General features: G+C 38.3%; 1 protein-coding gene across 2 annotated transcripts in view; it reads left to right on the top strand.

Annotated features, from left to right (window-relative positions):
- LOC126378048 (titin-like) overlaps window positions 1–12,725 on the top strand; it is a 795,425-nt gene that overhangs the window by 361,361 nt on the left and 421,339 nt on the right. The window lies entirely within an intron of this gene.

The raw sequence follows: 12,725 nt of genomic DNA, 5'->3' as shown, positions 1-12,725 counted from the left end.
ATTTCCAGGCACAATAGTTAAGGAATGGAGTTCGGACTTTACCAACTTTTCATCAATTTTATTTTTACTCTTTTTTTACTTTTTTTGTTATTTAATTTTATTTTGTACCTATATTAGGAGCACCTAAAGCGGTATGTAGGATTGATTCGGCTGCAGCATCAGCTTTTCAGAGCTGCAGTTTCCAAAATAATAATAGCCCTGATGCTGTTCAGCATTTGACAGGAGTGGAACAGGAAGAAGAAGAAGATCTATAGTCATTTGACCATCAGTCTGAGTCAAAAATAGCTGCATGGTTTTCTTCTGATGATCTACCTAATTGAGGTTCATCTTACTCCATTATGCATTTACTACTTACTGATGTAAGTATGTAGTCGTTAGAAGAGCCATATCAGGGACCTTTGGCGGCTCAGTAATATCAATGAAATTTTAGCTGCGAGGGTGTGCTGCCGCCAAAGGATGTTTTCGGGGTACCGAACAGAGCATAGTACCCCGCTAGCCACAAGTTGGTAGTGTGACTAGGGATCGACGATCCAGCGGTGTTATGTTGAAAGTTGTATATATGCGTCTTGCTGTGAAAACTTCGATATCGCATTTCACGACTGCTTGAAAACTGCATTATTGAATGTGGTGCCATCTGTTGCATGTGAGCGGAACTAGGTTTTTTTTTTTAATTTATTTATAAACAAAATTACATACATATACATTTTAATACTATCGCCAAACTACAACCGTAGTTTGTTGGCGTCGCGCTCATTCCCTAATTTTGTTTAAGTACCAGCATTTACAACAACTACCCTCCACCCACTAAAATCCTATAAATTGACTTATACTACACACTTTACCTACTAAACTTAACTACACTCATTATTTATTCCAACATATATTCCTTCAGTTTTTTCTTAAGACTACCAGTACATATAATTTTATTTTGTTCTAACAGAAATGGAATATTATTACATAACCTTGGTATTATATATTTTCTAGTCCTCTCTCCATAACAGTTTCTAGTTGATCAGTTTTTAGTAGGTGGCCAACTAGTTGGGTCTGCTACAAAATGATGTAAAAATTCCACTTCATATTAACTCGGAATCATGAGCTGAATCATCCCGCTTAGTATTCGTTACGATGTTACCAACACCCTGTGTAATGTAATGAATAAATCGTCTGTTATCAACAGACAGGTCACGAGCCAATAGCCCTTATAGAGTTAGTTATATCATCATTTCCCTAGCATTATCCCGTTTTCACAGGATCCGCTTGCTTGACCTGATGATTTGACAGGTCCGGTTTTTTACAGAAGCGACTGCCTGTCTGCCTTGCAACTCGCAAGAGGAAAACCTGCCCAATACACCTGCCACATACCTCCGAAAATCCGAAAATATTGCTAAGTTAGCCATAATTATGAGATCACATTAACCTTTACTCGTTATAAGTAAGCAACATGATAAATCTTCCCATTCTTTACCCAAGTCTCCAAGAAACGACTTCTACTTTTTAAACTGGACACGTTAAGGGACCATTTTAACCCGTAAATGCAAGTACGTGAGCTCCATTGTAAGGTAACTACGTTTTTCTCGCCACTTCACAATGTCGTATCTCTTCTCTGGGGCACAATTAATTAGCGAAGCAGCTCTAACTACTGCGTTCGAGAGTTATGCAAGTTTTATCTAAATGCAGAAGAATCCGTGGTAACCCTGTTCAGACAACGCGTGACTTACATCGAAGTGTACAAGTTTGAGTCTCGGTTCGAGCTCTCAACCGCTGAATTTGACTTTTTAACCTTAAATTCATGTTTGGTTCATATACAGTTGATATCACAAGTTCTTGCAAGATTTGTGGCCGGTATATGCTCGGCTCATAATTACATAATCATCTCCCTAGCATTATCTCGTTTTTGACAGGATTCGCGACCTGAAGATTTGGCAGGTCCGGTTTTTTACAGAAGCGACTGCCTATCTGACCTTCCAATCCGCGAAGGGAAAACTAGCCCAATACAGGTAAGGTTAGGTTATTGCATGATACTTAAACATAGCTGGCGAGGAATGGGTATATACGCTATACACCTCTGCCTACCCTTTCGGGGATATAGACCTGATGTTATATTTATATACCAACGATTAAACTAGTCAAATATTTTTCGTCCATTTTTTCTCAGCAAGATATCTGAAAATTAAAAATTCTATTTAGAGTCGCAATCCGGATTTTCCCTTAGGAATACAGTTTTCAGCTGTTATATACCTCGAAGAGCAACACGTAGATAAATAGATTCCTGGACTAACGAAGGAAAAAAGGGAAAAGGAAAAACGGAGGCGGAAAACGGGATAGGGAATGAGGAACCATTTCTCGCCGTCCGTCACGTTAATAAGCAAGCCTGGAAAGCGGATGAGAAATCTAGTGAAAGTGTCTTTATGCTTTGAGTTTGGGATTTGAGAACTTTTAAGCTGAACTACATCTTACGAGGATACACCTACTCATGGTGTTAGTAATATTGTAACGAAATCTTTGGGGGAAGATTCAAACCATGATTCTGATTTGATATCAAGTGGAGTTTTCCGTCGCAAAAGATTGCAAAATAAAGTAAAAATACACAAAAAATTGCATGAATATTCCGATGGGAAACTCCACTTGATATCATCTCAGAATCATGGTCTGAATCCACTCAGTATTCGTTACGATGTCACTAAAACCCTGTGAATGTATCTTTCGTCCATGTGTGTAAAACTTGTTTTGTATGTTGTGTGCAATAAAGTATATTTGTATTGTATTGTATTGTATAGTGAGTAATAAGGCTAATAGGATTACGAAAGCAGTAGGTATATAAAGCGAAGGCTGGCAGACGAAGACCTAGAAGGACTTACATTGACCAAATTGGTGATGTCCTTAGAAAAGGATCAGTACGATCTACTCTGAACCGGCGTGCGTGTATGAAACGATTGATGAATGTGGAGGAAGAAAGAAAAGTATGTCAGGATCGAAGCAAATGGAATTTCATAGTCTCTGGCTTCGGTGTATGTTTTGTAATAAAGAATTTGTATTCTATTCAGCACAAGAATGAAATGCCTGCCGACGTCTAGTTGTCCGTAGATGGAATGATGGTTGCCTCTGGATTGGAATCTATTGTACTAGGCTATCACGATACAGGCCATTACATAATAGTGTGTAATGGTGGGATTAGCATCAGCTCAGCGGCTATGTCTAAATTAGTTGCACTGAAATTGCCTACGCTGAGGTATTTTGGCAAATGACTCGATATAGCTTGGTGGGTGGTGCAAGGCGGCAGCTTTGGCTATAAACTATAAATAAGTTACATTTTTCTAGAAATTTGTTTTGTGGCGTTTTAATCGTAGCAATAGTATAATAGGACGATCAGTGGTTGATGCGACCGGTGGTGCGTTGGTCTCACGATCCGGAGGTCCTGGGTTCGATTTCCGGGTGGGGATATATCACTAAAATTACTTCGTGGTCCCTAGTTTGGTTAGGACATTACAGGCTGATCATCTGATTGTCCGAAAGAAAGGTGATCCGTGCTACGGTAGGCACGTACTGCGTCCACGCACGTCACAAAAACGTTGAATTCGGTGTTCGGCAGCCGGCCAGCGCTGGCGTCGCGTCACCGCGGCGTCGACGTCGCGTAGACGTCGCGCAGACGCTGGCACGACGACGATGCTCGAAAGACGCTAGTTTGGGGGGTCTCTTATTCTATGGTTTATATTTAAAACACTCCTACCTCCAGAGTGTCTCCCTTCAACCACACCGCAGTCCGCTTCAACTTGTGTCTAGTCCGGAGGATTAAGTAATTAAGTTGAAATCTCGGAGAGCCACCGGCTGTAATTTTGGCGGACACTCACTGCCGAGCAAATACTGGACGCAATTTATAGCGCATTTAATAAGATTCAAAAGACGAGTTATTGCACCAAAAGCGGGAAATTATTTGGCTCTTTTTCCCTTTTTAAGGGGAATTAACATGTAATTGAAAATAGAGAAGGAATTATAGTCATAGCGATTTTACGGCTGGATTGATGAGAAGTCTGTGCTGGATTGGGAGTGAATAAAAAACGTATGAGAAACGGTCACCTTATCGTTAATAAAACTCGCCACGTGCGAGAGTCAGATTCGCTCATTCTGTACCATAAAGTATGGGAGCCCCCTTACCTAAATATTAATTTAAATATTATATATTTAAATATTAAAATGAATATAAAACTAAATATTCTGTGAATATTTCAAGTGTCTACTTGTTGCCGTTATTAATAAAGAAAATAGGTATATTTCTCTGAAATTCTTCCGAACAGCGATGTTCAGGAGATAGTCGTGGTTGTATGCCAGTCTGTCTTAAGAGGTTGTTTACCACATTATGCGACCACTTTCAGAGAAATTTACGTATTTTCTTGTTTCCTACAGTTTAGAGCGTCATTTTTCCGTAGTCGGGTTTTAGTTTTTAAACTTATATTTTTATGTATATTATTATTATTGAGGACAGAAGAGGCATGATGATTGGACACCTAATAAGACACGACGAATTTATTAAAAACACCATAGAAGGAATGAGAGGAAGGGAAAGACCAAGAAGAGCTTACATGGAACAGATTAAAAAAAAAGGTTAACGTCATGTCTTATAGGGAAGTCAAAGAATTGGCCTTTGATAGGCTGGAAAGGAAAATGCTACACCGACAAGAACGTGGCTCTTAAATTGATAATGATTATTTTGGGGTCATATTTATTAAGAAAACATCCTTCCGATAAGTGTTTTATGCAAGATTTGAAGAGATAGCCCATTCGGAACATGTCTGAGCAGTCGTGTTATCCATTCAACATAATTTATTATCGAGTAAGAAGAAAGAAAATCCTCTAGTAAAGGCAAGTTATATGTACGTATTTCAAATGTGCAAATTAAGCCCTTTCATTTGATACCCAACAAGCAAAAATCGAAAAAAAATTTTTTTTTCGTCCGTACTTTATGTCCTCTAGACGGTGCCACATTGAACTAAGCGTGACGTCACATAGCCTATAACCACCGGACAATCAAGACGCTTCTAGTGACATATCATTTGTTAAATTCTGACAGTTGGTTCAGTAGTTAGGTTGGAACAGACGTGCATACACACATACATACATAAATAGCGGTCAAACACATAACCCTCCTTTTTGCTTCGCCGCAGTCGGGTAAAAATTCCGTTGATGGTTGCCTGAATCGAAACCAATGTTTATCAATAACAATGTTGCCAACTGCAAAAAAGAAGCCGTTCACTTTTTCACATTCTATTAGACACCTAAATGAGTTGTGGTTATAATACAGTTTTTCTGACGATAAAAAATCCAACTAGAAGACATCCCATCGATAGTGGGCCGGAAATAGAAAAGAGATAGCGAACATCATTTCCGGTCAATTGTTGTCTGTATTTTTTATTTAACGTACAGGATGTGTATTGACTTATTTTGTTGGGATTGTGAGGCTTCTGGATATTAAATGAAAAATTCTTAAAGATTTCTTTGTAGAGACGCCAAATGCCGCTTCGTAATGCGCGATTTATTCAAACATATGGCGTTGTATGAAGGCGTTTTTGTCACCTAGTTTGCAGGATTTGATTCCGGTTAATGGAAATAGGCTCGGCTTCTATTACATGGGACTTAAACGTAGCTAAGGACCCCTTCTTTGGTGGGTGTGTATACTATTCACTCTGCCTAACATCCTGTATAAGATGTAGATATAGCCTGATACCGGATACAGGATGTTAAAAATTTAAAAAAAGTAAAAAAAAAGTTAAGTTAAAGTTAATTATGGATCTACTTAATCCACTCCAATCTCATCAGTCATCCCGTGATCATGGCACTTGCAACAGTGTTGAAATATCGGGAGTCTCATATTCCTGCTTTAAACGCGGTAAGAACCCGTTATTATATGTTTTAATTATCGTTACTAAACTTTGAGCGATGATTAAGACCATGATTCTGAGTTGATATCAAGTGGAATTTTCCGTCTCAAAATTCTGGAACTGAAAATAATAAAAAACACACTGACTTTCTGACAGCAAATTCCACTTGATATCAACCCAGAATCGTGGTCTGTATAACTAACACCTCATATGGCTACCTGTACGTACTTGTACGGGGTGTAAGTGACATCGTAACGAAGACGAAGGGGGATGATTCAGCTCATTATTCTGACTTAATAGGAAGTGGAATTTTCCATCGCATTAGTATAGAAATGAAAATGCGACGGAAAAATCCACTTGATCTTCGCTTCTATCGTGTGGGTTGTGAGGTGGAGTACTAACCTCATCAACCCTGGTGTCAGAGTTACTATTGAGCCGACAAAGACCCCTGACATGGCTCATGTAGCGACTACTTACTTACGTCGGCAAGTAGTAACCGGGACCAACGGCTTAACGTGCTTTCCGAAGCACGGATCATCTTACTTTCGGACAATCAGGTGATCAGACTGTAATGTCCTAACTAAACTAGGGACTACAAAGTAATTTTTGTGATATGTCCCCACCGGGAATCGAACCCAGGACCTCCGGATCGTGAGTCCAGCGCTCAACCACTGGGCCACGGAGGTCGTTATTCCTTATATAACCTACCAAGTAAAATGCACTTACTGTACCTGACTAATTTAGTTCACTACACGATTTTTCCACCTTCAAGTGACATAAAGAGATTACTTCTTCGCACGAAGGCCGTCTATATGAGTTACACAAAGGTTATTGCCGACACAACTTTCGCTAAGATTACAGAAACAACTCTAACATAACTTACTCTAGAATTGTTTGTCCTTTCTTCTTGTTTTGTTAATCTATTTATTCTTTATAGGTGGGCTTTATAGGCTCTTTGTAGGAGTACTTCTCTAGTGCTGGGCACTTTTTCTTGTTTTGTTAAAACATGAACATAAACTGCCTATATACGTCTCACTGCTGGGCACAGGCCTTTCAATCAACTGGAGAGGGTATGGAGCATACTCCACAAAGCTACTCCAGTGCGGGTTGCTGGAGGTTTTTACGGCTATTAGCCCGGACCAACGGTCTAACGCGGCTTGCGAAGCATAGAAAATTCTATGACAGCGGATCCACAAAACATCAAAAGGTTATACATAATAATACAATGATAAAATGTACCGCAACATCACAGCCTTTGTCGGTTAGTGGTAAGAGAGTTGGTCTCTCAATCTGGAGGTCCCACGTTCAAAACTTTATGATACCTAGTTTTGGTTGGGACATTACAGACTGATCACCTGATTGTCCAAAAGTAAGGTGATCCGTTCTTCGGAAGGAACGTTAATCAGTTGGTCCCAGTGACTACTTACTGATGTAAGTAACGTAGTAGTTACATGAGCCAGGGGCCTGGCAGCTAAATAATAAATAATTAAAACACATTATAACGGGTTCTTACCCCATAAGACGGGACGGGTTCTTGGGTTGGGAGTCTCATATCCCTATTTTAAACGCGGTAAGAACCCGTTATTTTGTGTTTTAATTGTGATAATAACAGCGTAAACTTAAAACAGCTCAATAAAAACCCTGTCACCACGGTTGATGAGGTTGGTAATCCACCTCACAACCCGCACGATAGAAGAAGTAATTCCGAGATCATAATCTCGTCAACTTGGCATCATACAATGCAACATGCCAATTACTTAGTAATAGCGACCCTATAGTCAGACCCACAAAGCCACACCTCCAAGTCAAATGTGCTATACCTGCGCGGTTAAGGAAATTGGTACTTAGCACAGGTGGTACAATGCCCAATGGTTCGCACAAAGGAACTTGCAACTATGCGTCTGTTGCTGAATTCCTGGTAACGACGGGTGCATCGAAGCTACCAGAGAGCAAGGAATGAAATTGTGCTCGCTAGTACTAGCACAATGCATAATAATGCATTGTTTATTTACAATAATTTACATAAACATAAACTCACGCCTATTTCCCGCCGGGGTAAGCAAAGACATTTGCTTCGATCCTGACACACTTTCCTTCCCTTTCCTCTTCTCCTCCCTCCGTCCCGTCCTACTTCCTTTTTTCTTCCTTCTCTTTCCACTTTTATTTTTTTATTGATACTTTATTTATTGCACAATAATAAATACACAGAACATTGCTAAGCAATTAATAATTTTGTGCTCTACAAATTAATGCTAGTCTCCGAAAAGAGTCGGTGCGAGTTTTTGGTGACCATTATTTTCCTTTTTAAGTAATGTTACGATATTTTTTTGACTACCGTTAATGGTACAAAAATATACATGATGATGAACAGAAGTCCCCAAACTAGACAAGTGCACATGAAATATAACACTTAACTGGTTTCCTTACGCCACATTAAAGCACATCTAAAAAAAAGCAATATTGCTATTCGACATTTGTTTGCATTGGGCACTTACATGCGCAAATGCCAAATAGCAATATTGCTTTTTCAGATGAATTGCTTCGATGAAGCATTTAATACATCGTGCATCTGATCGCGGTATATACACTATACAGTCATGAGCAATCTAAGGTACCCACTTTAGGACTCTGTCGCACTAACATATTTGACATTTAGTGAGTCTTACAGTTCAATTTGTCAAAAAAAGTTAATGTGACATGGTACTAAAGTGTATACATATTAATGCTCGTGACCGTACGCCTAGGTCTTCCTCTTCCAACTGTACCACTTATACACACAGAAACATCTCCCTAGCATTATCCCGTTTTTCACAGAGTCTGCTTACGTAACCTGAAGATTTGTCAGGTCCAGTTTTTTACAGAAGCGACTGCGTGTCTGACCTTCCAACCCGCGAAGGGAATACCAGCCCAATATAGGTTAGGTCACACCATCACCACTAACAACTTCACCACTGATAACTCTACTGGTTTTACCGGCATCATAAATATTTTCATAAGTCTGCTTGATTAGGATTTGGAGTGTGGGGAGGCTGGTGATCTGTCATACAGGGCATCCTAGTACAGACACCAGTCTCTCACACAGATGTTATAATTATGCCTTTGTTATGTCGTTATGTTGTTTGTTAAACTGTCTGTGTGGGAGAAAATAAAGGTTTATTTATTATTATTATTTATTTATTATTAGGATATAGATAAAAATAAAATAAGCCTTTATTGCTGTAATTTGCAGTATAACATATGAGTAATATAGTCTATAGATACTCGTGCATGTTTAATTTTTTAATGATGCATTTTGTTTAATTTCAATACTTATACTGAAATTAATACTTATTTTTAAATACTTATATCGGGAACCGGTTTTTCTTTTACAGCTTGTCCTTCGACAAAGGCCTCCTCTAAGGATTTCCATTTCGTTCTGTCCTTTGCAGTGCGTGTCCACCCTGAACCAGCTATCTTTTTTAAGTCGTCCTCCCATCGTTTGCTTTGTCTACCTTTGCTTATACAGGGTGGCCCAGAAGTTCAGGTTCAAAATGAAAAATTAGATAGAGGGCTCATTAGCTACCAGAAACACCCCCATGTATGTTCAGCAATTATTTACGGTTTAGGAGATATGACCCATTTTGTACCTTTTTCTAGATTTTCTACCTTACTTCAGAAATAATCATTTTGTCGCTATCCATTTCTTAATAATTATTTTATTTTACTTTACAACTATGCTTAAGGCTGTGTACCGCTCAATCAAAGATAAATCAAAGTCAAATCAAGTATAAAAAAAAAGTTATCGGAAGTCAAAGTGAGAATTCGACCAAAATTGTTACAGTTGTTAAAACTTCGCCGAAGAATAATAAACACATGAGATTGTCATGGACCTTGAAAGTATTTCTTAAAACTGCTCCATTTAATAGGCTTTTAGAAACTTTAATAGGCTTTTTCACTCAGCTTATGCCGCAGCGTGAGCCGCGACGCTGGTATTCTGTGAGACCTGAGTATTCTCGTCCACTTCTCTTTTTCTTCCCTTAGACTGTGTCCTGCCCATCTCAATTTCAGCCAGGATATAGATAGGCATGTTCAATTATAAGCCATCCAGGGTACGACGAGATCCCTCGTTAAAATTCACGCCAGTAATCGCCGTCAAAGCCTTGAGTTTTGATAAGTTAATTTAGCTTTGATCAAAGTTAATAATTCCGTCACAGTAGACAAGATCGGATCAAACAGGTGTCGATCTTGTTATACAAAGGCAAATGTTTATGCACAAAACATGTGACAGTATAACATAACAAAGCATCGCGCCTCTATCCCAGAAGGGGTTGACGGTTTGTAATATACAGGGTGTTAGTGACATCGTAACGAATACTGAGAAGGATAATTAAAGAAAGAAAGAAAGAAACGTTACGTAAGACACCACGGACACCACAGTAACAAATATAAATTAAAAATAACAAATATATATTATAAAACACGGAGTAACACATAACTTACAATAATAATAATTCATACCATGATTATGTGTTAATTAATATCACAAAGGAAAATTCCACAATTTTCCGTCGCAAAAGTTACGATTCTTTTAGTTTTTTTTTTTATTATTTTCAATTCAAATACTGAGTGAAGAGACTTTCAAATACTAAGGGGGATGATTCAGACCATGATTCTGAGGTGATATCAAGTGGAATTTCACGTCGGAAAATTCATGAAAAGTTTGGTGTATTTTTAAATTATTTACAGTTCCATACTTTTGCGACAGAAAATTCCACTTGATAACTACTCAGTGTAATGGTCTAAATCATCCCTCAAAGTTTTCGTTACAATGTCACTAACGCCTTGTCTATATATTTACCTTGCCGGTTATATTTAAGTCCAATATAATGGGCTGCGAGGCTATTGCAATCATTCGAGCACAAATCCTGGAAATGCTTCCTATTTGTCTCTACAAGTACTAAATATCATCTGAAGCAAATCAACAATACATACATACATAAACTCACGCCTATTTTCCACCGGGGTAAGCAGACACTCACTTCCATATCCAACAATAAATTATCTAAAAGGAAGAATTTACGGTGACATTCCAGAAGTCTCTGGTTCCAGAGTTAGTGTATGCGATGTGACATTGTCAATCCGTCACAGTATAATAGATAGATATCATACCTATATATCACATTTACCATATACCCACGTTTCTAAAATGGTATCGTATTTGTCATGAAAGAAAATTTCTCGCGGATATCTGAAAATATTCAAGCATAAACGTTTGCTACGCCGCCCGTAGCTGCGTAGCCCGTAGCGTCGTAGCAGGGTATTCAATACTTCCTCCCGTTACGTTTTTGCTTTTGCTCTCAATTTTCCTGTTTTCGCATGAAAGGGAAAATTATTGTTATATTGCAGTCTAGTGAATTCAGTTACACATTGTTTTGTTCTAAATAATATTTTGTTACAAACTAGAACGTATTGGTTTGGTACATGGGATGTAGTTACCTAGGTATTGTTACAAAAAATATATGACTCAACAAATAAATAAAATTTATTGTTTCGATATGAAGAAGAAGAGGCAAGATGATTGGACACCTTATAAGACACGACGAATTTATTAAAAACATCATAGAAGGAAAGCTATAAGGAAAGAGAGGAAGGGGAAGAAAGGAGCTTACATGGAACAGATTAAAGAAAAGGTTAACGTCGTGTCTTAAAGGGAAGTCAAGGAATTGGCCTTTGATAGACTGGAATGGAAAATGCTACACCGACAAGAGCGTGGCTCTTAAATTGATGATGATGATGTTTCGGTATATTCACAAATCTGTCATTATGAACTATGTGATAATTTTATATCACATGCTACATAATAAGTACTTCATTATTAACAAAATTTACATGTATTTTATTTTTTCATTTCTTTGAATCTTTCGTTAGATTGAAGGTAGGTGTGTAATCTACGCATAAAAACACGCTTTTAATCCCTAACGGTATGGGCAGGGCTATTAATAATCAATGTAGATAGAATAATCAATGTTGATAGGAACTGTCAAGACGGAAATAAGGAATAAAATGGCCCATCTTATTTGAAATCACAATCCCTCTGTCGGTTTTAACGACATGCTTGGAAAAGATATTTCATGTACACTTATAAGGCGCCATTGTTTGCTTCACCGATGAACTTTTATTCATTTTTGCTCGTGACAAAAATGACAGTGTATTTTAAGGCATTCGACGCGCTCCCCCTGTACTATTTGCTGAAAAATCTTGTTCAAACAAGAATTTTCCTTAACACGTCTCGAACACGCTAGGTTTTGGCGTAACATAAGGTTAGGGTTGGCATAAATAATTTGCTCATTGTAATTTATTATTATTTTTTGTATAGTAACAAGATAGCCGAGAAAAAAAAAACAACAAAAAAAATTATTATCACGTGCTCAACGGTGAAGGAAAACATCGCGAGGAAACCCACATCCCCGAGAAGTGCATTTTCGGAGGTATGTGACCTATCCTCTATTGGGCTAGTTTTCCCTTCGCGGGTTGGAAGGTCAGACAGGCAGTCGCTTCTGTAAAAAACCGGACCTGACAAATCTTTAGGTTAGGTAAGCGGACCCTGTGAAAAACGGGATACCTAATGCTAGGGGGATGATGTACATTAACAAGAGAACGGCCTCTGTGGTTGAGTGGCTGAGTAGTGAGATCACTATTAAAAAAAAAACTACTAAAAAATTATCCAAATAATAGGTCCCATCCCACAGACATACAACAAACTTTGTGTATTTGGGACATAGACACAACACAACTTTGTGACATACAACTCACTTTGTGATTTTTAGTTTGGTTAGGTCATTATAGGGTTACCACTAGAAAGGTGGTGTTATA

Source organism: Pectinophora gossypiella, chromosome 25, assembly GCF_024362695.1.
Source record: "Pectinophora gossypiella chromosome 25, ilPecGoss1.1, whole genome shotgun sequence".
Taxonomy (NCBI): domain Eukaryota; kingdom Metazoa; phylum Arthropoda; class Insecta; order Lepidoptera; family Gelechiidae; genus Pectinophora; species Pectinophora gossypiella.
This window is presented reverse-complemented; position numbering and strand designations above follow the sequence as displayed.